The sequence below is a fragment of the Rana temporaria genome, chromosome 1, assembly GCF_905171775.1.
Source record: "Rana temporaria chromosome 1, aRanTem1.1, whole genome shotgun sequence".
Lineage (NCBI taxonomy): Eukaryota > Metazoa > Chordata > Amphibia > Anura > Ranidae > Rana > Rana temporaria.
Genome location: NC_053489.1, coordinates 485,536,919 through 485,549,581, shown reverse-complemented (window position 1 = coordinate 485,549,581; position 12,663 = coordinate 485,536,919).

Below are 12,663 nucleotides of genomic sequence, written 5' to 3'. Positions count from 1 at the left end.
TTTCAGAAGCCGAAAAATGATGTGAAGCCCACACACAATGATTTTAACCACTTCCTTACTGGGCACTTAAACCCCCTTCCTGCCCAGAGGACTTTTTGCGATTCGGCACTGCGTCGGTTTACTGACAATTGCGCGGTCGTGCGACGTGGCTCCCAAACAAAATTGACGTCCTTTAAACAACATTTACGTCCTTTTTTTCCCACAAATAGAGCTTTCTTTTGGTGGTATTTGATCACCTTTGCGGTTTTTATTTTTTGCGCTATAAACAAAAATAGAGCGACAATTTTGAAAAAAATATATATATGTTTTACTTGTTGCTATAATAAATAGCTCAATTTTTTTTTTTTTTTTTTTATCCTCAGTCTAGGCCGATACGTATTCTACATATTTTTAGCAAAAAAAAAAAAAAGAATCGCAATAAGCGACTGGTTTGCGCAAAAGTTATAGCGCCTACAAAATAAGGGACAGAATTATAATTTTGTATTATTATTTTTTACTAGTAATGGCGGTGATCTGCGATTTTTATTGCGACATTATGGCGGACACTTCGGGCACTTTTGACAAATTTTTGGCACCATTCACATTTATACTGCAATCAGTGCTATAAATGTGCACTGATTACTGTATAATGACTGTCAGGGAAGGGGTTAGCACTAGGGGGTGAGGAAGGGGTTAAATGTATTCCCTATATAGTGTTCTAACTGTGGGGGAAGGGGGGTGACTGGGGGAGGTGACCGATCTGTGTCTCTATGTACAAGAGACACAGATCGGTCTCCTCTCTCCCTGACAGCACCGCTGTCTGTGAGAGCCGGCAATGAGAAATTATCTCATTTGTAAACATATGAGATCATCTTTCATTGGCCGCACAGATCGCCTAGCAAACGGCCACTCCGATTGGCCGTTCACGGCGATCTGTGATTGGCTTTGTCCAATGGACACGGCCAGCACAGAAGTTCCCCGCTGCGCGCGCGGGAGCGCGCGCGGGGAACGCGGAAAGGGGCGGACGTCAAATGACGGCGCCCCAGAGAAGTAGAACCACCATGCGGCCGTATATAGTCGTACGGCCGTCGGGAAGTGGTTAAATGACGTTTTTAAAAATTTCTTTTTTTTTCATGCCGAAAAACGACTATGTGTACGCGGCATTAGATTCGTGGCAGAACAGTGGAAAAATCATCATGAGCAGCTCTGCAGGGGTAAGAGCTAAAAGTACAATAAGGCTCAGGTTTTATTTAACTATTTAAACTTGTCATTTTAAGCCCACCCCACTATTAACAATCATTGACCACAGCCACTGTTCACTGTGCCTTATTACCAGGGCCGGTGCTACCACTAGGCAAACTCGGCAGCCGCCTAGGGCGCACTGCTGCCTAGGGAGCCTGGCCACTGGTGTTTCTACTCTCTTCTCTCTGCAGCAAGCACCTAAGCCTCAGCATCAGCAAGTGCCACCACTCCGTTCGCATATAGTATCAGAGGCACAGCAGCAGCGGAGGACTGTGTCTGTATCCCTACTCCCAAATGAATGGAGCAAATATTCCTTGATGGGCACTGGTAGGCTGCATTGATGAAGGGCTGGTAGGCTGCATTTGATGGGCACTGGTGAGGCTGCATTTGATGGGCGCTGGTGGGCTACATTTGATGGGTGCTTCGTTAAAAAGGTGGGATATGCATGGGTAGGGCAAATGGGTTTGAGTTAAGGGGGCAGTGGAAAAATTCCGTTTTGCCTAGGATGTCAAAAATCCTTGCAACAGCCCTGCATATTACAGCTCTCTTTGGGGTGCCCAAAGCTGCCCCAGGTCATTTACAACCTGAGCAATGCCCCCTAAAAGCTCCTTATAGGTTAGGATTTAGACAGTTGGCAACAGGGGGGGATCCGTCCCTTTGGAGGAAATAGTAGGTATCTCAGCAGCGGTGGTGCATCCATAAAGGGCGCAGGAGTGCCACCCCCCTCACCTGCTCGCCCCCCCTCTCCTGTCACTCACCATAGATAGATTCATGCATTGCATTGCATGAATCTATCTATGGTCGCCCCTGCCGCCCCATATTTATGTGCCCGGCCCCTTGTCGGGCACGGGCATATGAATTACATATGGAAGTGCCTGATTAGAGCTGGCAGCTCTAATAGGCTTCCTGATTAGAGCCATGGGCTCTGATAGGCTTCCAAATGGGTAAGCAGCGGGCGCAACGCTGTGCGTTCGCTGCTTACTCAGTGGTGTCTTAGGGTAGCTTCCCTAACACTGACCCGCCTCTCAGCCAATCAGGTTGCCGGGTATGTTACCAGTAACCTGATGGGCTGAAACACACAGGCGCTGTCATTGGACGCCGCCTATCAGTAGTCATAGCAGAGACAGGAAGAGAGGATGGAAGATTAGAGGAGCGAGGAGTGTGGAGGACCGTGACCGGAGCCCCACCGAGACAGGTAAGTGCCAGAGCGGGGGATGCACAGTGGCAGCATTTGATGGGCACAGCAGCGGCAATTGATGGGCACACTGGCAGCAGGTGATGGTCACAGTAGCGACAGTTGATGGGAACACTGGCAGCAGTTGATAGGCACACTGGCAGCAGTTGATGGTCACAGTAGCGACAGTTGATGAGCACACTGGCAGCAGTTGATGGGGAAAGGAGCGGCAGTTGATGGGCACACTGGCAGCAATTGATGGGCACACTGGCAGCAGTTGATGGGCACACCGGCAGCAGTTAATGGGCACAGTAGCTGCGTTTGATGGTACAGTGGCGGCAATTTGGGTACAGTGGCTGCGTTTGATGGGCACAGTGGCTGCTTTTGATGGGCAAAGTGGCTGCGTTTGATGTGCACAGTGGCTGCGTTTGATGGGCACAGTGGTGGCAATTGATGGCACAGTGGCTGCATTTGATGGGCACAGTGGCTGCATTTGATGGGCGCAGTGGCTGTGTTTGACGGGCATGGTGGCTGCGTTTGATGGGCACAGTAGATGCGTTTGACGGGCACAGTAGATGCGTTTGATGGGCACAGTGGCTGCAATTGATGTTTTTTTTTTTCAGTCTGTTTGCGCCCCCCAAAAAAAATTGAGCACCAGCCGCCACTGTATCTCAGGCTTGCGGCTTTCTTTTCTAGGGAAAGTCGGGACTCTTAGAACTTTGTGAACCTTGCAGGCCATCATATACCTGAAACCTTCTAAGAACCAGTGAGTCTTCCCTGTGTTGTGGACAGGAGGTCTGTTCCCCAGGTCATTACGGACCTTTCTGGAAAATGTCATTTAACTGCAGTTATATGAAAAAGAAAAAAAAGAAACATTGTAATTACTATTTCTTACATTTACAAATAAACATTATATAAAAAAAAGTCATTCACCCCTTTATTCCCCTGAAGTGAGCGATATAGCTGATACCTGGTAAATAAGCATACGTATAAAGACTGGCTTATTTAGGGGACAAGTGGGGGCTGGGAAAAGGAAGGTTAGCCAGCCTGGCAGTGGTGGCAGGTCCCCTGTCTGGACCAAGCACCTTGTATCCCAGTTGTTGTAGTTGGGGCAGGTGTTTGGTGTGACCTTCTCATGGACCCGACCTGCAAACACAGATCCTGGACTGTAAAGTTAGAGTGATAGTTGCTTAACAAAGGCTTACAGGCTATAGAATGTGAATCTAGAGTGGTATGACAAGTGTTTCTAACCCCCAAGGGAAACAATGAGCCACAGGTTGACAAGATGGCTATGAAGCGACTACTGCGCAATTTAATTTTCTCTTTTTTATCTTATAATTTACTAATCAAATATACATGTTTTATCCACCATTACAATACTTATTTTAGCCATGTGGCTGTTAGTTTAGGCAAACACCATGGCCCGGATTCACAGAGAGCGGGCGCACATTACGCCGCCGTAGTGCAAATAAAATACGCTACGCCGACGCAGTGCACAGAGACAAGCATTGAATTCACAAAGACACTGCTCCCAAAACTGTGCTGGGTTTCGAAGACGTAAGTCGGCGTAGGTGGAAGTGGGCGTGAGCCATGCAAATGAGGCGTGACCCCATGCAAATGATGGTCCGAGCGCCAGGCAGATACGTATCACGAATTGCGCATGCGCCGGGACGTGGACGCATCCCTCTACGCATGCTCACAACCACGTCTGAACAACTGCCTAAGATACGCCGGATCACTGCGTACGCCATGAACGTAACCTACGCCCAGCCAGACACACGTCCATATTTGCACTTACGCGGCGTATCTTGAGATATGTCGGCGCAAGTGCTTTGTAAATCCGGGCCCATTTCTGTACAAGAGCCCATTGTTGACTTTGTTCACTACTGTCCAGTGCTATTTAACCACTTAAAGTGGAGGTTCATCCTAAAACAATTATCTAACATTACATCCAGCATACTAACGACATGTACAGTATGCAGGTATTTTTTTTTTCCGCCGTACATACCGTTATATTGTTATTTTCCCCCCGGCTTCCGGGTTCTGATCCCCGCGGGACTGGGCGTTCCTATCCCTGGGTTAGATGATTGATGTCTGGTGAAAAACTTCCCATGGCGCACAAGGCGCGTCACCAGTTTTCCGTAAATAGCCGACCTGCGAGTTGGCTCTATACGGCGGGCTCAGGCACTGTATAGCGCAGACTCGCAAGTCGGCTATTTACGGAAAACTGGTGACGCGCCTTGTGCGCCATGGGAAGTTTTTCACCAGACGTCAATCATCTAACCCAGGGATAGGAACGCCCAGTCCCGCCGGAATCAGAACCCGGAAGCCGGGGGGGAAATAACAATATAACGGTTTGTATGGCGAGAAAATAAAAATACCTGCATACTGTACATGTCGTTAGTATGCTGGATGTAATGTTAGATAATTGTTTTAGGGTGAACCTCCACTTTAAGGACTGCCCCACGCATATATACTGTGGCAGGGCAGCCCTCCTGCGCAATATCAAATACAGGTACGTGATTTCGTACAATGGGTCTGGGGCATGTGTGCACACCGTAAGCGACCCACTACCGATGTGACTGGACACAGCGGGAGTCAATCAACAGGTCCAGTGCCGCGAACCGTTGATCATTCTCAGGAAAGGCAGAACGGCGGTCTGTCTATGTAAACAAGGCAGACCGCCGTTCTGTGAGGGATGGGAAACTTGTATTTCTGCTAAGCAGAAACACGGATCTCTGTCTTTCTCCAGTCACAGCATTCCCCCCAGATTTAGAAAGCAATCCTTAGGGACACTTAACCCTTTGATCGCCCCTGATGTTAACCCCTTCCCTGCCAGTGTCATTAGTACAGTTACAGTGCATCTTATTTAGCCCTGATCACTGTATTAGTGTCTATGGTCCCCAAAAAGTGTCAAAAGTGTCAATTAGGTGTCCGATTTGTCTGCCGCAATGTCGCAGTCCTGTTAAAAATCGCTGATCGCCTCCATTATTAGTAATAAAAAAAAAATCCATAAAAAATATCCCAAAGTTTATAGACGCTTTAACCTTTGTGAAAACCAATCAATACGCTTATGGGGATTTTTTTATTTATTTTTTTACCAATAATATGTAGCAGAAGAAATTTTATTTTAATTTTTTATTTTATTGGATATGTTTTATAGCATAAAGTAAAAAAAAAATTATTTTTTTGTTTATAGCACAAAAAATAAAAACCGCAGAGGTAATCAAATACAACCAAAATAAAGCACTATTTGTGATAAAAAAAGGACATCAGTTTTATTTGGGTACAGTGTCACACAACCGCGCAATTGTCAGTTACAGTAATGCAGTGCCGTATCGCCAATTTAGAAAATAAACCTTCCAATATACTTTTGGAGTGTGGGATAAATCTCACACAAGCACACAGAGAACATGCAAATTCCATGCAGGTAGTATCGCGATCAGGTGTTTTAAATTCTTCAAAATAACAGAATATAATTTTCTACAGTGTGACAAAGGCAATGCATTCAAGAAAATGTATATACTATAAGACAAACACTAATTTTATTTAAAACGTTGATGTAAATGCATAAAAGTGCCACAAGGTGGCATTGCTTGTCCATAATTCTAGTATCTGCACAACACTAGCTCAATATCTAAATCTCTTCATATAACTACAGTATCTATGTTATTATCCATTTTTCTATAAAGCACAATTTATTTCTACATTTGGGGTTTTGAAATAACCTTCGTCCAAATTGCACAGATCAAATATCTACATTAAAGTGCTACTAAACCCAGGTAGGACCCTGCATTCACTATATCGGGTCTCCCATAGTACATAGAACATGGAAATGCAATTATTTTGGTAAATATAAACGGTTACATTTTACCTTTTCTTGTCAGCAGTATATAGCAGTCTTGTGACTCTATCAGTGTCTGGTTAAAGAGGAACTGCAGTCTGCTCACATAATTTATAATAAAAATATCTTTGCCATTCTGAAGCTTCCCTCCAACCACTTTCCATATTATTTTATATATACTGTGATTCTGTACTTGCCAAATATGCTGCAGAAGTCTCCCTCCACTGAGTCTGGCTGCAACCATTTTAATTGTGGGCGGCTTAAGCTGCTGCCTCTTCACTTTGTGGATTTACACAGACACACAGAGGCACACCTTCAGCTCTGCCACTTTCATTGGCCCTCTTATGACTCCCCCCCCTCACTTCCTGGCAAGTGAGAGAGAGAGAGAGAGAGAGAGAGAGAGAGAGAGAGAGAGAGAGAGATGTGCATGATGTCATAAGCTTTGGTTAATGACCAAACCAAAAACAGAAAGTGGGCTGTATAAGGTATTTACTGGCAGAAATAAAAAAAAGTTTTACTATCCAAAGTTAAAACAACAAGAGCAGAGGATTTAATAGATGGAAAGTTGAAAAAAAACTCTCTAGCAATACTCACCAAACTGAGCATGTATAACCTGACTCCAAAAGCTCTGTATTATCAGGAAAAAATTGGGGACAGTAGAAGAAGGGGGATCAGAGAAGACAGGATAAAACAGCCTTTTTACACAATGGGTAAACAAGCCATGTGTCTTAGGTTCCACAGCTTGCTTTACTGCATATACAGACTGATTTTACTGTTGTGGGTTTAGTAACAGTTTAAGGTTCAGTGGGGTTGTCTCTCAGGTGACTCTGCTTGTGAAATCAAAATCAGAGCAGGAAAATACAGTAAGGGCATAAAACAAAAATTATTAAAAAGATATATGCTTTTGATAAGGGATGAGCTTTATGTTCGAGTCGAACATGAATTATGCTGCGTACACACGATCATTTTTCGGCATGAAAAAAACGTTGTTTTTCAAAAACGTAATTTAAAATGATCGTGTGTGGGCTTCACATAATTTTTTAGGTTCTAAAAAACGTAAAAAAAAAAAAATCGAACGATTTTAATGTCAATTTAAACAATGTCGTTTTTCGGGTTGTAAAAAATGATCGTGTGTGGGCTAAAACGATGTTAAAAACCTGCACATGCTCAGAAGCAAGTTATGAGACTGGAGCGCTTGTTCTGGTAAAACTACCGTTCATAATGGAGTAAGCACATTCATCACGCTGTAACAGACAAAAAAGCGTGAATTGTCTTTTACTAAAACGGAATCAGCTAAAGCAGCCCAAAGGCGAATGGAACTTCCCCTTTATAATGCCGTCGTACAAGTTGTACTTCACCGCGCTTTGCTAGAGCGTCGTCGTTTTAATGATGAAGTTGGAAAAACTTTGTTTTTTTTTCATGCCGAAAAACTTTGTTTTTTTTCATGCCGAAAAACGATCGTGTCTACGTGGCATTAGACTCAAACATTGGCTGTTCGCCTGTTCGGTGAACAGCGAACAATTTGGGGTGTTTGCGGCAAATTCGAAAAGCTGCAGAACACCCTTTAAAAGTCTACGGAAGAAATCAATAGTGCTCATTTTAAAGGTTAATATGTAAGTTATTGTCATAAAAAGTGTTTGGAGACCTGGGTCCTGCCCCAGGGGACATGTTTCAAGGCAAAAAAAGGTTTTAAAAATGTCAGTTTTTTCGGGAGCAGTGATTTTAATAATGCTTAAAGTAAAAACAATAAAAGTGAAATATTCCTTTAAATTTCGTACCTGGGGGTGTCTGGCGTATGCCTGTAAAGTAGCGCATGTTTCTTGTGTTTAGAACTGTCCCTGCACAAAGTGTCATTTCTAAAGGAAAAAAAGTCATTTAATACTACTCGCGGCTATTAGTGAATTGTCAGTCCTGGCAATACAGATCAAAGTCATTGAAAAAAAAACGCCCTTTGGGTCTGGTATAAATATTAAGGGGAACCCGAACCAAAAAAAAAGTGTGGGGGTCCCCCAAATTCCATATCAGTCCCTTTCACACTGGGGTGTTTTTCGAGCGTTATCCAAGCGTTATTCGAGCGAAGCCTCATCTGCAATCCCAATGTGCTGGTAAAGCACCACTAAGACCCTAACGTTTACAATTTTCTACTGCTATTATAGTTGTCTGCAAAGTAAAGACACAAACATCATAACACATAAATGGGAACTCCATCCAGGTATTTTGTATGGAAGAGGCTTATATGGCTAAAAGAGTTTGCTCATGTTAAAACTTTTGCTTCAGAACAGATATCCACATTGCTAAAAAAAAAAAAAAAAGTATACACTGAACAAATTAGGAATGTTCATGTAAAACAACACTAATGCCGCGTACACACGGTCGTTTTTTGTGATGAAATAAAACGACATTTTTAAAAACGTAATTTAAAATGATCGTGTGTGGGCAAAACGTTGTCTTATTTCTTCTGAAAAACGACAAAAAAAAAATCGAACATGCTTCAATTTTTTATGTCGTTTTTCAAAACGTTGTTTTTTGTGTCATTTAAAACGATAGTGTGTGGGCAAAACGACGTTTAAAACAACGTTTTTAAACCCGCGCATGCTCAGAAGCAAGTTATGACGCAAGCTTGAATGGAACAGAGTGCCGTCGTACGTGCTGAACGTAACCGCGCTTTGCCAGAGCATTTTGAAAAAACGATGGTGTGTAGGCAACGTCGTTTTTTAAAATGAAGTTTGAAAAACGTTTTTTTTTTTTTTATGAGAAAAAACGAAGTTTTTTTACAAGACAAAAAATGACCGTGTGTACGCGGCATCAGGGCCCCGTTCGTATCTCTCGATTTCAGATTGCAGATCAAATTACCGCAGGATGCGTGACGTGCTTTTGGGTGCCATTTTCTTTAATGGCTCCCCAAACGCAATGTAATTCTTACCATGACGCAATACATTTAAAAAGCCCACTACCCTTGTCACCCAAAAAAAGAGCATGAGCTTCTTTATGGGTTGCACACACGTATATGGCAGCCCATGAAGTGAATGGGCTGCCCTATGTGCAACGTGCAAAATTGCATGCAAGTCGCTCAACCAATCGCTCGGAGCTGCATGTAACAAAGGGTAGTGTGACTTGTAACATCATTGACATCATTGACATACGGTATTAGGACAATGTCATATTAGTACGTATTAGGTCAATGATGTCCCCAGCATTCCCCCTCCCCCTTCCTTATTTCCTTTGTATACATGCAGTCACAGGTTGGGGAATATACAGCTAACCTCTGAGTTACACAGTGCTCTAGCAAACTAAATGTCATCCAAGTATGGCTTGTAAGCCACAAAGCCTGTCAGAGGAGGAAACGACATTATGTGTATCCCTCATATTGGGACTTTATGTGCACTTAGTTTGGGAGTGTGTGTCAGGGGCGTACTGCCCACTTCCGAAGGCGTGCGCCTATGCGCATGCGCGAACCTTGGACCTTGCACGCACCTATGTGCATGCGCGAATCACGGCCTTTGCGCACGCCTGTGCGTTAGACGCACCTTTGGCGCCCAATGGCCTATAAAAGACGCTCTAGGAATGCTGCACCTTGCAGCTTGATCTGCGTCCATCCCTTGTGTTCCTGTTCCTGTGTGAAGCATTCTGTCCCTGTGTATGACCCGGCTTCCTGACCTTGCTTCTATCTCCAGTCCTGACTTCGGGTTGTTTGACCCAGCTCAGTTCTCTGCCTGATTACCTGTTGCTAAGACCCGGCCTGGACTCTGACTATTCTCCTGCCTGTCGTTTATGCTGTTACCCTGATGTGTATGACCCGGCTTGTCTGACTCCGCTATTCTGCTGATCTGCACCGCTGCTCTGCTGACCTGCATCCACTGCTCTGCTGACCTGCATCCGCTAGTTTGCTGACCTGCATCCACAGCTCTGCTGACCTGCATCCGCTAGTCTGTCGACCTGCATCCCCTGCTCCCTGTCCAGCGGTTCCAGCTTCCTCTTGGCTCCTCTACACCCTGCAGCAAGGACCGGAACAGGCACCTTTAACTAACCGTGCTCTTACCACCACTGTCTCCATTCCAGTGGTCTCTGAGCCGGAGTTGTACGGGAGGTCTCCCTCCACGCATCAGGCTTACACCTAAGGTACGTAACAGTGTGTCCTGCTGTAGTTGGTTGACTGTCTCCTTCCTTGAGCTTTCCCGCATGGTCATCCAGCAGTGGCTGCTGGATCTGTGTTGGTGGGTGACGGGTTGGAGGAGATTTGTGTGGCTTGTTTTATTTGTGATTATTTTGTTTTCTGATTTATGTGTCATATGACATGTTAGTATGGGAAGGCAGGGAGCATAGGTTATCATTAGTGTAGTGGGAGTGCATTTCTAATCGATTTATTGTTCCCAATTGCTTAAAGGGGTTGTACACATCTGCACTTTATTATTATTATTATTTTATTAGTATTATATTTATTTATTTTTTATATTTTTTTGTTCCAAACTTCTTTTATTGAGTAAAAGGAAAGCAAGGTTACCAGAACATCAAATAGGTGTGCTACATTCACAGAAACAAGACCAGATCTTATTAAAAAAAAATATATATATATATATATATTTATATATATATATATATATATATATATATATATATATATATATATATATATATATATATTTATATATATATATATATATATATATATATATATATATATATATATATATATATATATATATATATAGGTGAAAAGTATGACATTAAGATCACTAACAGGTTGCGACAACAACAGTGTGTAGGGTCTATAGGGCGTATGATGATCAGGATATATATGTTTCTAGCACTTTTATTTAGATTTTTATATTTTTGTCATGACCTGCAATGTAAAGGCATAATGTGCTAGTGTGCATTGCATACTAGCACATTATGTGACAGCTACCTGAAAACAAAGCCTTTCAGTGATGCCAGCAGCATCCATTTATACCCGGTCTTCCTTCTGGGTTCGCCGCTCTAGCTCTGTGGCTGGCCGTAGCTGCGAAGAGTGTGGGAGCCACCAGTCACAGCACACTGCTCTGAAGAAACAGTATGGCGGCTCTTCCTTCAGAGCGCCTGCACCAGTGACATAACTGGCTGCTAGAACAGTAAATATCTCTTAAACTGTGCATGTTTAAGAGATATTTACACTACCTATTGGTAAAACTTAAAACGGATGTCCGCTGAAAAAAAAAATATTAAAAGCCAGCAGCTACAAATACTGCAGCTGCTGACTTTTAATATCATCACACTTACCTGTCCTGGAGTCCAGTGCCGTCCGCAGCAGAGGACGAGCGATCGCTCGTCACTCTGCTCCCCCCCCCCCGCCATCCTCGGTGAGGGAACCATGAAGGGAAGTGCTCCGGCTTCACTGCCCGGTTCCCTACGGTGCATGCGCGAGTTGCTCTGCTCAGTCTGACTGGCTCCCGCTGTGTTCTGGGAGCCGAGTGTTCCCAGAACACAACGGGGGGACGGGGACGGGAACTGACGTTCTGCCCGCAGCCTACCCGCAGACTGTGTGGCACAGAAGTGGGTGCAGATACCTGTCTTTAGACAGGTATCTGCACCCCCCTCCCCCCTGAAAGGTGTCAAATGTGACACCAGAGGGGGGGAGGGTTCCGATCAGCGGGAGTTCCATTTTAGGGTGGAGCTCCGCTTTAAGGATGGAAGTTTACGCTCTATTTAATGGTCAAACCATGCTTACTTGTATCATGCATATATATATTTCATGCAATATATGTATATATGAAGTTTGAGTAAGTGCTGACTTTATCACGAAACGTGTTACTTTTCATGTTCCTGTCATACCTGTGATACGATTTTAATGCTTCAATAAAGATACCAAGGAATGCAGCAATATTCTGGATTTTTGTATTCTACTGAGTCTCACAGATGAGCTGTGCAGCACCCTGGGTTCTAGTTCACAACATGTGAGAGTCGGTCACTCACCTAGAGCAGAATTTCTTTGGTGTTACCCAGTTAGGGTTTCCATCTGTTTAAACCCTATCCCACTTCATCCAGATGGGAATTCGTGATATAGGCAGGGCCGTCTTTAAGGCAGGGCAAAAGGGGAAGCTGCCCTGAGCCCCATCATTGTTGTGGGGCCCAAAGCAGATGCCTCATACTTGACAACTATCCCAGTTTAAACTTCCTTGTCCCTTGAAGTTTTAGTCCTGTGCTGTGTCCTGATATCTCAGTGGGAAGTTCTGTTACTAATACTGTCCAGCTCTGCCCTATTGCCATGTACTGCAGTGCTAATTTTGTCGACTAAAACATTTTCATTGCCGAAATTAATACTATTTTAGTTGTCTAAAATACGACTAAAACTAAAACAATTGAGAGGACTAAAATACAATTAAAACTAAAATGGCATTTTTTTTTTTACTTTTCCTTTTCCTTCAAACTTTTTATTGAAATTATAAGAAAA